The 16849-nt window shown below is 45.7% G+C and overlaps 1 long non-coding RNA gene across 2 annotated transcripts; it reads left to right on the top strand.

Annotated features, from left to right (window-relative positions):
• The first annotated feature begins 513 nt into the window (after window positions 1–513).
• On the top strand, window positions 514–15542 carry LOC127682729 (uncharacterized). 2 transcript variants are annotated; one of them, XR_007977418.1, is made up of 4 exons: window positions 514–1405; window positions 4793–4972; window positions 10193–10483; window positions 14973–15542. It is a non-coding gene; the product is annotated as an uncharacterized LOC127682729 (long non-coding RNA). The 2 variants fall into 2 exon arrangements; XR_007977417.1 differs by lacking the exon at window positions 514–1405 and adding an exon at window positions 2922–2988.
• Window positions 15543–16849: the final 1307 nt, after the last annotated feature.

The raw sequence follows: 16849 nt of genomic DNA on the forward strand, positions 1-16849 counted from the left end.
TGAGTGCAGGCTGGACTGGACAGGGTGGAGTAGCATTCCTCTGGCCACTGACTCAGAGGTTTCAAGAAGGAAATGCAAGCCTGGGGGCTAGTGAAATAAAGGAAGGAGATAAGCATCACATCCCCATGCTCATTTGCAGAGAATGTCAACGGGAAAGGTAAGGCAAGAGCTGCCCCTGAACCACCAGCTTTAGCAAGTCTCTTCTCACCCTTGCCAGACCGACCCAGCTCCCAGCTCCGGGGACCCAGAATCTGGAAGGAGTACGTGTTGTGGAGAGCCCTGGGCTTGTATTTTGATGCTAATTCCACTCCTCAGAAGGGCTGCTGATGAGAGTTGCTTTGTGAACCTTCTCCCCCACCTTAACTTTTCAAATAAAGGCTTGAGCCAATGATTGGGCAGGAGGAAGTGGGAGGAGCTGAGAGTTTAGGGGAGGAGCCACGGGGGAAAGCAGGAGGGAGAGGAGGGAGGATCAACAGAGAGGCTGCAGAGGGAGAAGCTCCTGGCCTGGAGAAACTGCAAGTTATATGGGATAATATAGATGGAAATAGAGTAGTGTAGTGGGAGATCTGCCCAATCTAGGCTTATAGCTTGTTTTGTTAACTGATTAAATTGAGCTTTCTTTTACCAGGGAATTGGGTTGGAAACAAAATAGCAACAAATACTAAAACCCCAACCACTGGACGCCAGCGGTGCTAGTACACTACATCTGGAACCAACTTGCAAATAAGTAAAACCCACGCACCCAGTATCAGGGCTTCAGATAGATGTAACTAGTGTTACATGGAAGCCTGTGTCAACCAGAGAACAAGCGTTAGGGTGGATCCGGAAGACATTTAACTCCTTGCCAACATCCTCACTTGGCTTTGCCTCCCTTGCTTCCTCTGATGCTTGTCATTTTATGTCCCCCTTTCCTGTCATTTGAACCATAGTGGGTCCTTTGAGAGACATATAATCTTTCTCTTCTCTGCATGTTTAGCTCATAATTCTCTCTCCCTGGCACCCCATTACACCCAATAGACGTGAGGCGCTTTGGAAGAAAATTAAATGCTAGAAAATTTGGAAGAAAGTTAAATGACAGAAACTGGTTTCATTTCTTGCTTTCAAGTGTCAGGGGCATGGGGCCCTACCCCGTACAGTCTATTGTAGTCTCAAACTGCATAGGTAACTGTATTTAAAAAGCCATCACGATAATCTCTCAGACACCTGAATTGGGTGGAGTCGATTCTTTTCTTCCCAAAGAATAATGGTGTCTGGGGTGGCCTTTGCTCTACAGGGGACAGCCCAAGGCTCAGGCAGGAGGTAGGTGGCTGTTCTATTTCTCTGTGAGAGGTGATGGTGGTGACAGCATCCAGACACTTCTATTGATGCCTATCAGGACCTGCTTCTAAGCCTCGGGCTTGCAAAGGTAGGGATAGAAAGTTTTCCATCAGGAGAATGGAGGGTTTCTTTTAAGAAGGTATTTCTTCTGAATGGAAATGGGGGTGGGGTGGGGTGGGGGCTGTGATGACATCAGAGCTATTTCTCTTCACAAGCATGTAGCTCATGTGGCAGAGAAAAGAACAGGGGGACTACAGATGCCAAAAGAGAAGGCTTGGTGACACGTGGCACTAGTGGTAACACCAGGCCTGTGAAGTGGGGATTATCTACCTCATGTGACCGCCAGTGTTCAAGAGCCCACACTGCTTCGTGTCACATTGCCTTTCTCTTCCTCCGGTCCTTCCCAGACTGTGGTCTGTTCAAAGCAGACCCACCAGGACAGTTGGGGGACCAAGGAGTCAGTCAGACTGGGAAGTGGTTTTGAGCAAATGCTAAATTCTAAACTCTTTTTATGGTTTGAGTGAGAGTCTACCCAAACACTGGGCTGGGAAGTTGAGCCTCTCATTGATTTGTTAATGGTATATGAATAAAGAATACTTGGGAGTAATTAGGAATAGATGCATTCATGAGGGACCAGGCTTCCGTGACTTTATAAGAAGAGGAAGAGAGACCTGAGCTAGCTTACCATGTGCTCTCTTACCATGTGACGGCTCCTGCCCTATCATGACATAGCAAGAAGATGGGGCACTTGTGCTGCCCACGTTCAGAGCTGTGAGAGCAGTAAGTCTGTACTCTTTATAATTTTCTTAGCCTTAAGGTATTCAGAGGTAGTAACAGGAAATAGATGAAAACATCCTAGGGGTGGTTGTCTTAAACTAGTGGCATTAATTTAGGATTAATGGCTCGGTAGTCAACCCTCCCCTCTGTTTCTTTTTAGAATGGGAAGACAGAAGAAGGGGATCATTTTCTGTGCTAGAGAAAAGGGAAGAGTAGTCCGTGGAAATCCTATCATGTTGCCTTAACTTTTTCTGTTTATGATTTATGGGATGGTAGATGAGAGAAAATCTACCTGATAACTTGACTCTCCTCCATGTCCAGGACTTCACTTCCATGACATCACAGTAAAATCTTTTCCCTTGATGAGCCTTTGTGTAATTAACTCACATAGCTACTTTAAATAAGTAATGTAGTTTTGAGAAAGGGAGTTACATATAAATAATCTTTCTATGGTCAAATCGGGGAAAGTGAGCCTGCTTGATGCTGGGTTTCCTTTGCTTTTCAGATGCTTGGAGGGTTGTACTTTAGAAACTTTTTAAATAGAAAAGGAAAGCTAGTCTAAGTGTCACAGAATGCAGGAAACAGTACACGTGCATTCCTGGTAGGATAAGGATGGGGAAGTGGGAAGATAGGAACCGAGAAAGGCTGGCCAAGGGGCAGGCTCTTTCCTAAAAAAAGAGGCCTTTCCTTCTGCCTTTGTACCTCCTGGAGGCCCCGGATCTGGAATGCCTGGCAGGCACAATTTTGCTACCCCTGGCATACAGCTAGAGCCGGGAAGCTATAGTCCTGTGGCCGCGTTACTGCTGACCCTCTCTGTTTCCTTCCTCAGAGACTTTGACAGATATGTCTAAGAGGGGGAAACGAGAGCCTAGCAGATACTCATTTGGAACACCGGTAAGGAGAGGCTTTATCTTAGCCCAGAGTAATCGGAAAACTCAGTACCTCAGAGACCCTACTAAGATTTCCCCAAGCCGAACGCACTGCCAGTACTCTAACCACCAGTCTCACCATTTCCTCCCCAAAGTTCACAAAATTCCCTATGGCTATGAGCTCACCACAGCCTTGTGAGCTTTAGGCCTAGCACACACAGGGGCCATTCAATCCCATGGCTCATGAAAACTGGCCAGTTCTGTATCAGATGCTTCTCTTACCCCACTTAAGTTCTTATTTTCAACCTTTATGTTGTATTCTGCTCATAGTAGCATACTGTGGTGGAAATGGAAGGCAGGGCAGTCACTCGCCCCATGGCCAAGAGGCAAAAAGAAAGAGAAAGAAACCGTGGCCAAGAGTCTCAGTCCACCCAACAGCCAATCCTCAGTGACAGAGGGAACTCCCAGCAGGATTCACCTGTTAGGTCACCAGCTCCCAATAGGTCCAGCCGAGGCCTAGACATTTAAAAAAGAAAACAAAAAAAAGCTATAATACTTTATTAATCTTTTGAGCATTTCCTACAACATATCTTGACTGAGGAACAAACTCAACATAAAGAACTACCTACCCAAAATAAAGCAGTGACTGCTCCACTCCATAAACCCTTTTCTTTTTCTTTTGTTGAAAATAGGGTGGGTTTTTTCCCATGCAATATATTTTGATTAAATATATTGCTCTGTTCCTCCCACCTCCTCCCCATCTCCCCTCCCATCCCACCCCCTTTCTGCCTCTCTTTAGAAAACAAGCAGGCATCAAAAGATAATAATAAAATAAGATATAAGAAGTGTGACGGCTATTTTTGACTACGTCTGGAACTAACAGGGTACACCGTGAAAGATTTTTCTTAATTGAACCATTTGAAGTGGGAAGATCCACTTTTAGTCCGTGTCTTTTAAGGTGGGAAGATCCACCTCTAACCTGGGCTGTGTATAGGACTCAGGAGAAAACCTTGTTCTCTTCGCCCGCTTGGCCTCCCTGTCTGGCAAGTGCATTCCTTCACGGCCCTTAGAGACAGTTTCTTTGGAATTCTGGCAGAATTCATTTCAGGAAATGAAAAACTACTTCCCAGCTGGGCGGTGGTGGTGCACACCTTTAATCCTAGCACTTGGGAGGCAGAGGCAGGCAGATTTCTGAGTTCGAGGCCAGCCTGGTCTACAGAGTGAGTTCCAGAACAGCCAGGGCTACACAGAGAAACCCTGTCTCGGAAAAAACAAAACAAAAACAAAAACAAAAGAAAGAGATATAGATACAGAGATACTCTTATTCTCACACTCAGGAATCCCATTAAAATACAAAGCCAGGAGCCAATATATATGGAAAACATGTAGGGTAGATAAATAGATGTCATCTAGATAGATAGATAGATAGATAGATAGATAGATAGATAGATAGATAGATGATAATAGAGCTTTATGAGACAAGGAACCTTCAAAGATAATGTTGAGTTTGTTGTCTTTTGGCCGTCTACTGCAGGACATGAGGCCTACTCTTAAAAGTCGTTTGTTTCTGCAGTGAGACTCCTTTGGAGAAAACTAAGTTTTCACGCACAGTTGGAGATGGCTTCTGGGTTAAGGATGGAGACATGTGTCTACTTCTCCTTTAAGCTCTAGCGCCTCATGGTACAGACCTGCGCAGCTCCTGTGCGTGCTGCTGCCTCAGTCTCTGTGAATTCTTGTGTGCATCAGTCCTGCTCAGTTTAGAGGGCCTTGTTCCTTGGGGTCCTCCACCTCCTCTGGCTCTTACACTCTCTCTGCCCCCTTTTCCACAGGGTTTCCTGAGTTCTGTGAGGAGGGATTTGATGCAGACATCCCATTTACGGCTGAGTCTCTCACTGCATGCTGTCTGGCTGTGGTCTCTGTATTCGTTCCTGTTTGCTGCAGGAGGAAGTTTTTCTGAGGATGGATGGTCTGCCTCACTGGCCTGCTTGCTTCTCTGGCAGGCTTGGCTGGTAGGTTCCCAGGGCATGCCTGCTGTAGTCGGGGGCTGCTTGCCAGGCCTCTGTGCCCTTGGACTCTTAACACAGGCCGTTCTGTGATTCTTCTTCTCAGGCTTCCAGATCTCTAGTGTCCTTATCAAACCCTTATCTCTCTGTCTCCAACGTTCAGCGACTGTTTTTTGGTCTCTCGGGGCTTCTGCGTGCACCAGCTCCTTGTTCACTCCCCATTCCTTCTGCCCCAACTCCCCTGGCTCTGCTCTTTCTTCCTTGAGTCATGGCTTTTCTCTCTGCTGACTCCTCCTTCCTGGAGGATCCCCCAGCCCCTCGACCTTTTTCTCTTACCCATGCTTTCCTTGCTTTCTCTCCTTTGATGTCCACCTGTTGCTACTCCCAGGCACCCAGATATGCACAAGGGGAGGAGAACAATCTTCAATAAAGACAGCCAAGCTAGTTTCTAAAAAGGTTCCCCCACTATCCTATTACAATTCACGATTAAGGCCAAAGGGTTCAGTTCTGTCTAGAACGGGTCCCTCCTCTCCTCTCTGCTTTCTCACTAGCCTGAGAAGCAGAGCATCCTCAGATTCTTCTCTCAGTGCTGGACCCTTAATGACCTGTTGGTTTTGCTCCTGAATACAAAGGTCTTAGTAACATGTACAAGGACACACCCATCGGGTCTGGTCCCCACTGACCCTTCAGCCTCATGTGGTGCTACTTATGCTCTGAGCCCCTGGCACGAGGTTCTCTCACGGCCCTGCCCCCTCCTCCTAAGGATCTTTGCTCTGGCTCTGGAGCACTCCACCGCCTTCCACACCCTCAGCCCGTGTGATACAGGATCTCTCGTCAGTTATCTATTCCTGTGTAGTAAATTACCACCAAACGCAGCCACTTAAAAGGAGAATTCTGTTCTCTCTCATTTTTCTCAAGTGGATACAGCTCAAGGTCTTGTACGAGACTGGATCCATGCTGCCAGCCAGGCTTCAGGTTATCTGGAGCAAGGAGATCCCTCTCCAAGCTCCCTCACATGGAGAGTGGTAGACTTGAGGGAGTTGATTCCCACCTGTTGCTAAAGGTCCCAGATCCTTGCTGCATGGCCCTCAGTATTCACCTGAGCATCATTGGATGCAGATGTGGCTTCTCCCAGAATGCTGCTGCTGCTGCTGCTGACAATGGAAAGTGACATTTTTGTAATCTAATCTCAGAAACAGCACACCCCCTTCTATTGTAAGCTATTGGCCACGCAAACTAAACCCCACAAAGTAGGGTAGACTTCACATGCAATGTGCAAAAGAAGACAAAGATCTCTTGGGGGCCATCTTCAGGCTGGGTTCATTATAAAGTCCTTTTTCTTATTACATTGTTTTGGAGTTCTGTGATGAAAGTTAGTCTTCTCCATTAGACCATAAGGTTCTTGGGGAACAGTGTTTATGCTACTCATGGTGGTTGTTAGCTTTTGCTGCAAAAACATAACAATGGAAACTCAGTGACTCAAAAAAAAAAAAAAATCCCCACCCATCTATGCTATCCATCCCATGTATCTGTGGGCACATGGAGTTTCCCCTACCTGGATCAGGTTCAGCTGATTAGCATCCGACATCGCTCTTAGGTAAGATGGGACTGACCAGCCAATGATCACTTCCTTCACTGCTCTGGCCAATGGCTGCCCATTGGTCAAAGCAATGGGATGAAAGGCACTGGTGTCTTTCTGCCTCCAGCCAGATAACGTGGGCATGTTTGCCTGGAAGCTATAGCACTTCAAGAGTTTCAAGAGATGGAAGGGTTAAAAAAAAAGTCTCTTGAGATGAAGATTTTCAAGAGGTAAAATATTATTTCTATCATATATCACTGGCAAATTCCTTTACCCGATGAGATAAATTTCTTCACCCACTGTGAAGAATTGTGGATAACCACGGAAGGCTGCTGAAGGGCTGATGTGCAGCTGCATGTGCCGCGTGTTAAACATAGACAAGTCATTATTTTCTTTTACCTGAATGTCCTGTATCATCTCGACCTTGATCTGGCCCCTCTAACCCCAGTCTAAGCTCCATTTGTTTATCCCAGATAAGCCATATCTGTTATATACCCCTCTTGGTCTCTTGAGTGTGACAAGTGGCAAATGTGTGAGGGCCCCTAAACTGTCATTAATCCACAATTGATTCCTGGGGCCACAAGTGGGTAGGTGGGTCCCATGTGACTCACCCATTGGCACACCTTCTCTAATGCTGGCCAGAGGCTTCCTCTGCTCGGGTGCCTGGACGCCCTCTGGTCCTCTATCTTCCTACCTGCCCTTTGGCCATGATAGTACCTACTGCTCAAGCTCATTGGCCCTCTGAGCATGTTCTCTTCCCAGGCTATTAGGCGCCTATCTGGATTCTTCCCTTTCTTTGTTAGTAGTTTCATCTCTTCCCATCCCCCTTGCTATTCTGACCTTTGTATACCAGGCAGTTACTAAGTACTTTACACTACTTCTGATTCATCCTGACATCAATCCTCTGACATGGAACTAGTCTACCTCCCATGAAAAGATTGAGATGGGTATAGTCCACATGCTTACTCAAGGCCACAAACTATGTGGGCAGGAGAACCAAAATTAAACTCTAGTTCTGCTCCCCAAACTCATCCTTGGTGGCTCAATTGTGTGTTCTGTGGCAACTTCCTGCTAGAATGTGCCTTCTCTTTATCTGAATGGTCTACATGTTATCAGTATTTTCTCAAAATTACTGTCTTCTTCATCTCTTGCATTCCCTTTTTTTTTAAAGAGGTAAAGCAGTTCAACAGACCCTTCTATAATGATACAAATGTTCTCTGTGATAGCCATCAAGATTGTTGTTGCTAAACACATATGGATTTAGAGCATCTGATAGGAGGTTAGAATGCAAATACATAAACACACACCTACACTCATATATATACATATACATATACATATACATATACATATACATATACATATATATATATAATTATGCACATACACACACACACACACACACACACACACGAGGGGGTGGGGAGAGACAGAGAGAGAGGATCTAATGCAGCCTAGCCAATTGGGCCTTGACCTTATTATGTGACTTATGATGGCAATGACATTAAGTTCTTGATCATCTTGTCTCAGCCTGCCAAGTTTGGGGATTACAGGAATGCACCTCCATGCCTAGGTTATACAGTGATGGAGTTCAAACCCAGAATTCTGCATAGTCTAAGCAAGCCCTCTACAAACTGAGCTACATTTCCAGCTCAAACAGCTGTATTTGAAGTTGATCTGCTGGACTATAAAGTACAACTTTATAGTTGGGGTCTCAGTGCAGTCTGTAATTGGAAGGAGAGTGGGAGATGGAGATAGGAAGGAGTGCATGGGAGAGAAGCAACAGGAAGACGCTATAGACCTATTTCTCAGGAATACTGATTGACCGAAGGTTAAGCTTCTCATAAGGAAAATGTATCAGCTTATGGCCAGATTCCTGGTCTAAGATTCTTCCAGAATGCCTGCTTTCCAATCAGTAATCATAAGTGTGGTGCCAAGAATGCCAGGCCTTATCAATGATGTTGAGACTCTCCAGAGACAGCTTTTCTGAGCAATGTGTAGGATGAAATATGTTCATTCCAGCATAAAGATAAAAGAAATCACTCCAGCAAGACTTCCTTTATCGGTGTGTGTGGTTGAAATAAGTATGTAGTCAATATGACCTTTGCCCTGCAGCTTAGAAGTCCACAGAGCTTTGAACTTCAAGTTTTCTGGTCATGTAGATTTTAAAAGTCCACAGCCATAATCCTAGAAACTTAAAAGCTATATTTTTTTTATCAACTCAAGACAGCCTCCAGGACTTTTTAGCAGAAATGATCGCTTAATAAGTTTGATTCTAGGAAGCCTTCAAAGATTTCTATTTGATTTCTGTTCTTCAAAAACCTTTACTGATGAAGTGTGTCCTGTTACACAAATAATTCATTCTTTTGCTTATTTGTAAATTCATCCAACCATTCATTCACATATCTACCCACATAGCTATTTACTTCTCTATATTTTCTGAGACATTGGGAGTTCTCAAGTACAGGTAGTAATGAGGGACTGAAAATTAGAAATACAACTTTTTACCAATTTAATTTTTAAAGATTTATTTATTTTTATGTGTCTAAGTGTTTTGCCTGTATTTGTGTATGTGCACTACATGTATACCCAATGCCCATAGAGCTCAGAAGCCCATTATTTCTATTTATATGAATGACATGTATATGTGTGTGCACGCGTGAGAGTGAGTATGTGTGTGTGTGTGTGTGTGTGTATTCATGCGTGCGCGCACATCAGATCTCATTACAGATGGTTGTGAGCCACCATGTGGTTGCTGGGGATTGAACTCAGGACTTCCATAAGAGCAGTCAGTGCTCTTAACCACTGAGCCATCTCTCCAGCCCAGCATAAGTAGTTTTAAGCTACTGACATGGATACAGGGAATCAAGCAGTCCTCTGAAAGAATAGCAAACACTCTTGACTGTTGGGCTGTCTCTCTGCCCCATTTGATTCTTTTAAAAAAATGTTTAACCTTTCTAGATTTATTATTATAGCCCAAATAACATAGCATTGAGCCCTTATCTCAGCATCACCTGCTCCCATGTACTTCTTACCTATTTATTTACTCTTCAGATGCTCATGTCTAATATGGAGACCTTTAGAGACTAGAATTTTGAAATCATAAAGGACTCTGGCCATACTTATGAAGCTTAGTTCAATAGATGTAATTTATCTCTTCACTTATATGCTTCTTCTGGGGGTTTCTTGACAGTGGGGATGTTGTCTTATTTACTGCTTTATTCTTGGTCTTCTAGAACAATGTCTGGATCAGAACAGGGACTCCATAAACATTTCTTCTCTAGAGGAAGCAGCCAGGTGTATGGTGGGTGCTTACAAGATATTCCAGGAGAAACATAAAACCACAGAAACTAGACTTCCGCCATAGTCTCCATCTCCTGTGCGCCAACATGGGAGCCCTTCAGGGCTCAGACACACACACACACACACACACACACACACTCACACACACACATAGGCACACACATGCACAGTCCCTGAGAAGTCTGAAGCAACTGACTCGGAGACGAGCTTTCATGAAGTCATCAAATTCCTCCCAGAGCTGATTATATTTTCAGTCTTTAATGTCTCAAAAGATTAAAAATTCGCAAACTGTACCAGTCCAGACATGGACTCCTGTCACGGTCTCTCTTTTGTTTCATTTCTAGGTGTTTTAAGACTTCATTCAGTTCAAAGTGTGTCCTTCGTCTGTCTCTGGCAGTGCAGCATTAGCTGGGCTTCTGCCCCAGTGCTGGAAAGTGAGCACAGATCTCACACATAAGACACACATTCTGTGACTGACCCATATCCCAGACCCCCATGAAGGTTCATATTCATCTAAAGAGAAAGAGGGAAATGACTGCACCGTGGCGCATGTGTGAAGGGCAGAGGACAGTTTGTAGGATTGTGTCTCTCCTCCACGCTGGGGTCCTGCGGATTGAACTCAGGCCACAAGACAGGTAACTTTCCCCACTGGTCATTTCACCAGCCTGAGAAATTATTATTTTTAAATATGAAAGCTATTTATTCTTCTAGTGACTTCTGCATATTCTTCTCTTTGGTGCCTTTCACGGGGTTCAATGTCTAAAACTATATAAAATATCCATCCATTTATTAGTTTACTAGAGTGTTCATTCAAGAAACAACTGTTGAGTGCATACTATGTGCCATTAGTTTATTAGAGTGTTCATTCAAGAAACAACTGTTGAATACCTACTATGTGGCAGACACTGGTTTGTGGTGGGTCTACTTCCATTCTTGCTTCTTTTTAGATTTTGAAGTAGTTATCTCTTAGAGATGTTTTGTGTTTTGCAAATTAAAAGGATCCCCTTTCCTTGGCCTGATGGCGATCATCTGGGAAGGAAGAGGAAAGTGAAGCCCCACCCCCACCCAAACTTTGGATTTTTCATGTACTCTTGAGTCACAGGCAGGGCCCCTTTGAAGTTAAGACAAGTTCTAGGCCACCCAAGGTCTCTTAGCTTGTCAAGGATGAGGCTGGAATCCTCGCTAGAGATGCTTGGCTCCGACATTGTCATAGCTGGCATTCACGGCCTGCTTTGTGGACACCAGAGCTGCCACGAATGAGCCAGAGCGCTGAGCTCAGAGCTGGCCTCCATCAGACCCTCCAAACGATGGAGGACTCCGTGTAAACGGATGCAGATGGTTTGGCTGAGCCAAGGCAAGCAACCTGGCAGCGCTCAGTCCTCACGTTCTGGACAGATGGCGGCTCTTCAGGAGAAATCTACAGACCTGGGTGTGATGAATCGCTACCTCTGCTCTCCAACTCATCAGGATAAAAGCTGCAAGCTTGGCCGTGAGTATGCGCCTTGTGGATTTCTGTCAGAACAAGCCACTGACTTTTATGTCCCCGGGTAACGCTCAGCCAACTTGGAGCTATTTGTGATGACATGTAGCAAAGGGTGACATCTGCCAACACCCATGAGCTTCCACTGGACCAAGAATGTCAGCATCTTTCTCTGGCGGGAGGATGACAGGTCCACCTCCAGTAGCTGCCTGTAGGCAGCTGCACACTGAGAGAAGTCCCGTGTAGGCTGAGTGAAAGTTAAAGGGGCAGAAGCAGGGCTGGGACCTTCTCATAGGTCGAAAGCGAGCTCTCCTGCCTTTCAAACCTCTTAAACAATATTTTTTGTGTGCTAGAAATAGAGTCCAGGGCTGCTAACATGAAACGAGCCCTCTACCGCCGAACCACACCTCCAACCCTCTGTTTAAAAAACAAAAACAAAACACGTTTAAACAATGGCCATGTGAATATCCCTTCAGTTGTAGAAATTATTACCAAAATAGATCTTTTGTACTTTCCTACTTTTACAAGAAAAAAAAATGAAATTAAAAAAAAAAAAACAACTGTAGATCTCACATCTAAAAGTTGGAACAGCAGCAATGATTTATCAGCTCTGGCCCGAAGCCAGCAGACCTGGGAATTAGTCCCAATTCTGCTACTAATTTTGTTTTGCAAGCATAAATTTCTTTTGCTCAAAGACCTCAAGAGAATAAACTCAAAGGCAAGGTCTTGGCTTATGAGATCCAACATGAGCTAACTGGGCCTGCGTGGATTAGTATAGTTTGCTCTCAAAGCAGATCCTAAGGCAAGGATTTGGTCATGAGCGGTGCAGGATTTCTTGAGGAAGATGATTCTAGAGAACGGGATGGCAGCAGGCATCATGTGAGGAGAGGGCCAGTAAAGGTGGCTTAGGGGCCAGTGGCCACTGTGAGACTCTTGGCTTTAACTGTCCATGCTCCCTCTGAGAGACTCCTCAGAGCATACCCCTCCTAAGGTGGGGCGGCTGCAGTTTGTCCCCCAGTTTCTTTCCTCACTACTCTTCTGTTCTTGCTGTGACTAAATATCTGACAAGAAGAGACTTAATGGAGGAAGGATTTATTTTTGCTTTATTGTAAGGGTACAGCTCATCATAATGGGTAAGGGAGGGCTGAGGGAGGAGCTCATGGCTGTGACCACAGGCGTCATCCTGGTAGTGGGGACATATGGCTGAGAGTCCTTACTTCCTTACAGCTCAGTTAGAACAGGCAGGTCAGGAAGTGGAGCTGGACTATACTTTCAGGCCTGCCCCTCACAGGACTCACTTCCTGAGGCAATGTTCCGCCTCCCTAAGGTTTCATGACATCCCAAGATAGTACCTACAGCCGGGACCCAAGTATTCAAATGCATGAACACATGGAGGACCAAGCCAGTAATAGGGCATTTATCCTGTCTGCTTTACATAGAAGCTGAATTCATCATAGGCATAGAGCAGACCCAGAAGGCAGATGTGGGTGCTAGACTGGTTTTGAGTTCCCTTAAACCAATTAGATTCTAGCCAACTGATAGCTTACCAAGGCAGATGCTAAAGTCCAACTGGAAGATGCAGAGACCTATCACAGCAATTGTGTTGGTAAAAATAACTTGTACCAGGAACAATAGGCTAGTTTCTGTGATCAGAAATTCTCCCAAAAGCCACTGAGTACCCAAGAAGAAAGTCCATATGTACCAAGGTGAGAATGCGCCAGCAGGCTGTATAGACATGGACTGCATTATGATGCAGCAACGGATGCAGTACACTAAATGGAGAAAATATGGACTTAGTGATGCATTGCTCTATGAAATCAAATATATAAAAAAGAATAAATTGTGGCATTAAAAGCTCATCATAAAGTTTAAGTGATATAAAGTATATCAAGCCCTATTGGCTTAACTGTAAAATAAATGCTCACAAAATGGCACTTCTGGTTGTTAGGCTAAAATGCCCTTTCACCTTCCAGTGATCCAAAGCACACTCAGAAAGGTGGTAATGGCATCGTCAGTTCATAAGCAAGTGTAGACTATCTACCAGAGACCCATGTGCTAAAGGATTGTTAGTCTCTGGGAAGGTGTCAGAGCCTTTAAGAGGTGGGGCTAAACTGGGCATAGGTTTGTGTCTATAATCCCAGCATCCAGTCTATTTTGTGAACATATGACCCACATAGAAGTTATACATGTAAGAACAAACTTCTTTACTCTGATGCACATGCCTTGTTGGCCTTTTCCCCCATTTACTTAATAAGAGGTAGAGAAACAGTGAGAAGGATGCAGGTCCTGTGCCTTCCCTGTCCACCTGTCCTGCCATTGGCCTGCTAGGGTAGGTGGAGAGGGAATATCAGATGCTGAGCAGTTAGCACAAGGCCGACCCAACTCTGCAGGTGCTGCAGCTACGACAATGCTGGCCCTTGGTAGCACTACGATTCAGCTGCCATTGGCAGAAGCTGATAGGGCACCTCAGCTCTCCAGAGGCGTCATCTGCTGGAGAGATTTACTGGATAGTAGGTGGGGCAGGAAGGAAGTAGGGAAGGCTATGAAGTCAGCAAAGTGGGTATCAGCAGTGGTAGGGAGAGGAAGTTACTCAGTTCCCGCCACGCCCTGCAGCCCAAAGCCCTGTGCCCAGTTGCTTAGAAGGGTCAGGAAGAGAAGGTTCAAGAATGACATCTTGTGTGGTGTGGTGGTGCATGCCTTTAAACCAATCACTTGGGGAACAGAGGCAGGAGAATCTCCGTGAGTTCAAGGCCAGCCTGATCTACAGAATGAGTTCCAGGGGAGCCAGAACTAGTCAGAGATCCTATCTAGAAAGAAAAAAAGAAAGAAAAAAAGGAAGGAAGGAAGGAAGGAAGGAAGGAAGGAAGGAAGGAAGGAAGGAAGGAAGGAAGGAAAGAAGGAAGGAAGGAAAGAAGTAAGTTTAATTCAAATGCCTCTTCCTTTCCTGTGTGACTAGTATATGACAGTTTGACTAGCTTAAACAATATCTAGAAACCTGCTGAACTTTGTTTTATAGTGTGTCTGTGAAGGCGTTCCCAGAAGAGAATGAGTTTGAGTGGATTAGGTAGGATTAAGGCAGACAGGAGCCATCCAAACAGCCAGGCCTGGGGAGAACAACACAGCAATACTTGAATATTTATAATATTGAATATCTATCTGTCTCTGGGATGACAGATGAACTCCTTTCTTCTGCCTTGGACTTCACAACTTCAGGATTTCTGGCCTTTAAACTTTAGGATTTATACCAGCATCCCTCACCCAGGTCAGGTTCTCAGGCTTTTGATGTTGTTGTTGTTGTTTGTTTGTTCGTTCGTTTGTTTGTTTGTTTGTTTGCCTTAGGCTGAGAGCTACAGCATTGGCTTTCCTGACACTAAAGTACCCAGAGCCATACTGAGCCAGGCTCCAGTGCCCTCAGGGCTCCAGTTTGCAGACGATCTGCCATAAGGCCTGCCAGTCTGCACAACTGTAAGCCAACCCCACTAATTTTCCTCCTATATCTCTATGCCTGAGCCATTGGTTCTGCTGCCAGAGATCCCTGGGGCTCCCTCGCTGGCATGTGGGAGTGTGCCTCTGTAAAGGAGCCCATACACCATGCCGGACTGTGTTCTCACTAGCATCGTTGATCTCTTCTTCGTATCTTACAGCTACGAAGCCCAGAGGCTGGATTCCGAGGCACAGAGTGGACCTCCAGATCCACCCACTGAACTAAGGATGGAAGAGAGTCTCTTGTCTATGTTGCAAGAAGGAAAAGGCACCGTTCACAGCCCACTCTTCTGGCGACTCCCTTAGGAATGGAAGCCTTCCTCTTATGAACCCTAATGGGAGCCTCTCTCTGATTTCTGCCTACAGTTACTATTTGCCAGGTATCCATGTGCTACCGGGACAAGAGACAAGCAAGGGCAAATTTCTGTCTCTTCCTTGTTATATAGCTCTGAACAAGTCGCAAGAACTGACTATGGGCCGCATCAGGACTAACAGGGATGCTGCATGCAGGCACCGGCACAGGTGCTCAGTTACTTCACCTGTGGGCATCATTTATCCCGTCCGCTCCAAGTCCCAGGAGCAAAGCTCCAAACGATCTCAGGGACTATCCTGAAGGCATCTAGAGATACGTGTGTTTTGGGAATTGGTCATCTCTGCACCTCTGCCTGGGCTCAGGCTGGATCCAAGGCAGTGGGGTGTGGGCATGAGCTGGGAGTGGGGGCTGCTGAGGGCTAGTGGCTAGCTAGCTAGGAAGAGGCTTGTGGGGGTGGGGAGACAGCTCCATGGTCCCCACATGGAAGGTTGCCAGGATCTTAGGCAGTCCTGCCTTTCTGGTTTGGGCTTCCCGGCTTTTGCTGCTGTCCTCAGGGACAAGCTATTTTAGGTAGCAGTCAAAATAAAACTGAGATTAACCCAGAATTCTTGGCAGTCAAACAATACCATAATTATGTGCTTTTTAAGTTCAGAAATGAGGCATCTGGCACTGACCCACCAGGGTTTGGGGACTCCTTGAGGATAATAAGGCCTGAGTCTTGGGATCCCGTCACCTCTACATATCCTTAAGCCATGGGCAGCTACCATAGAACCACAGCTCTCTTAGAGGTGTTATTTTTGTCTCTGGGAACTCATATGGCCAGAACAATAGCGTAACTAACTTACTCACACACCAAATCCTGGCCTGTTGGATGGGTGACTTATTACTCCATTCTATATCATAAGTCCTCTCTCAAAAAGTCCTGGTCCCAGTGGCCCCAGGGCAGTGAATGAACAGAGGCACTTGTGTTCCAGGGCTGAAGTTCAGGGCAGGAATTCTCTAGAGAAGTATGTATGCACTCTGATTGTCAGTGAGGGGTGCAGAACCCAGCAAATGGGCCCCCTTCCTCTTTGCTGGGTGCTGAGGGGGAGGGGAGGGGATTAGACCTCAGAGCAAAAGCCTTTACCCAGACAAAAGAATGGGAGATTCAAATAGACAGAGGGGTCAGAATGATGTCAGCGAGGTCACTGCCTGAAGAATAGACAGCGGCCACAGGCCACAAGCAAGCAGAAGCTTGGGCAGGTCTTTGAGTTCCCTCTCAAGACTGCAAAACGCTTGGCCAAGATTTAGAAAAAAAGAACCAATAGAGCTTAGTTGCAGGTGTGAGAAAAGACACAACCATCCCTCAACGCTAACCTGGCCCCAGGGACAAGATGTTTCTAGAAAAGTAATACTCTTAGCAGGAGTGCAGACCTTTTCGCTAGAAAAGTGGCCTAACAAGAGATTAAGTTAGGGAGCCCCCACCCCACCCCTTCCCCTGGCCAGCTGCCCTGTCTGCTTGGATGAAAGCAGACACCTAGCTGGTGACAACCCCAAAGCCCTCTGGGAATGGGCACCTCACATTCGAGGGAGCATCATGGGGGAGGTCCTGCCTCTTTTCCCAAGGGTAAATGGATCCCAGCTCTTTCGCTGCTGACTGTAGCTGAGGATTGTTTCTCTCTTAAGGTTTTATAAGATCTTCCATTGCTCCCTTACCCATGGTCATGAGTCAGCTTTCTGAGGAGG

Source organism: Apodemus sylvaticus, chromosome 4, assembly GCF_947179515.1.
Source record: "Apodemus sylvaticus chromosome 4, mApoSyl1.1, whole genome shotgun sequence".
Lineage (NCBI taxonomy): Eukaryota > Metazoa > Chordata > Mammalia > Rodentia > Muridae > Apodemus > Apodemus sylvaticus.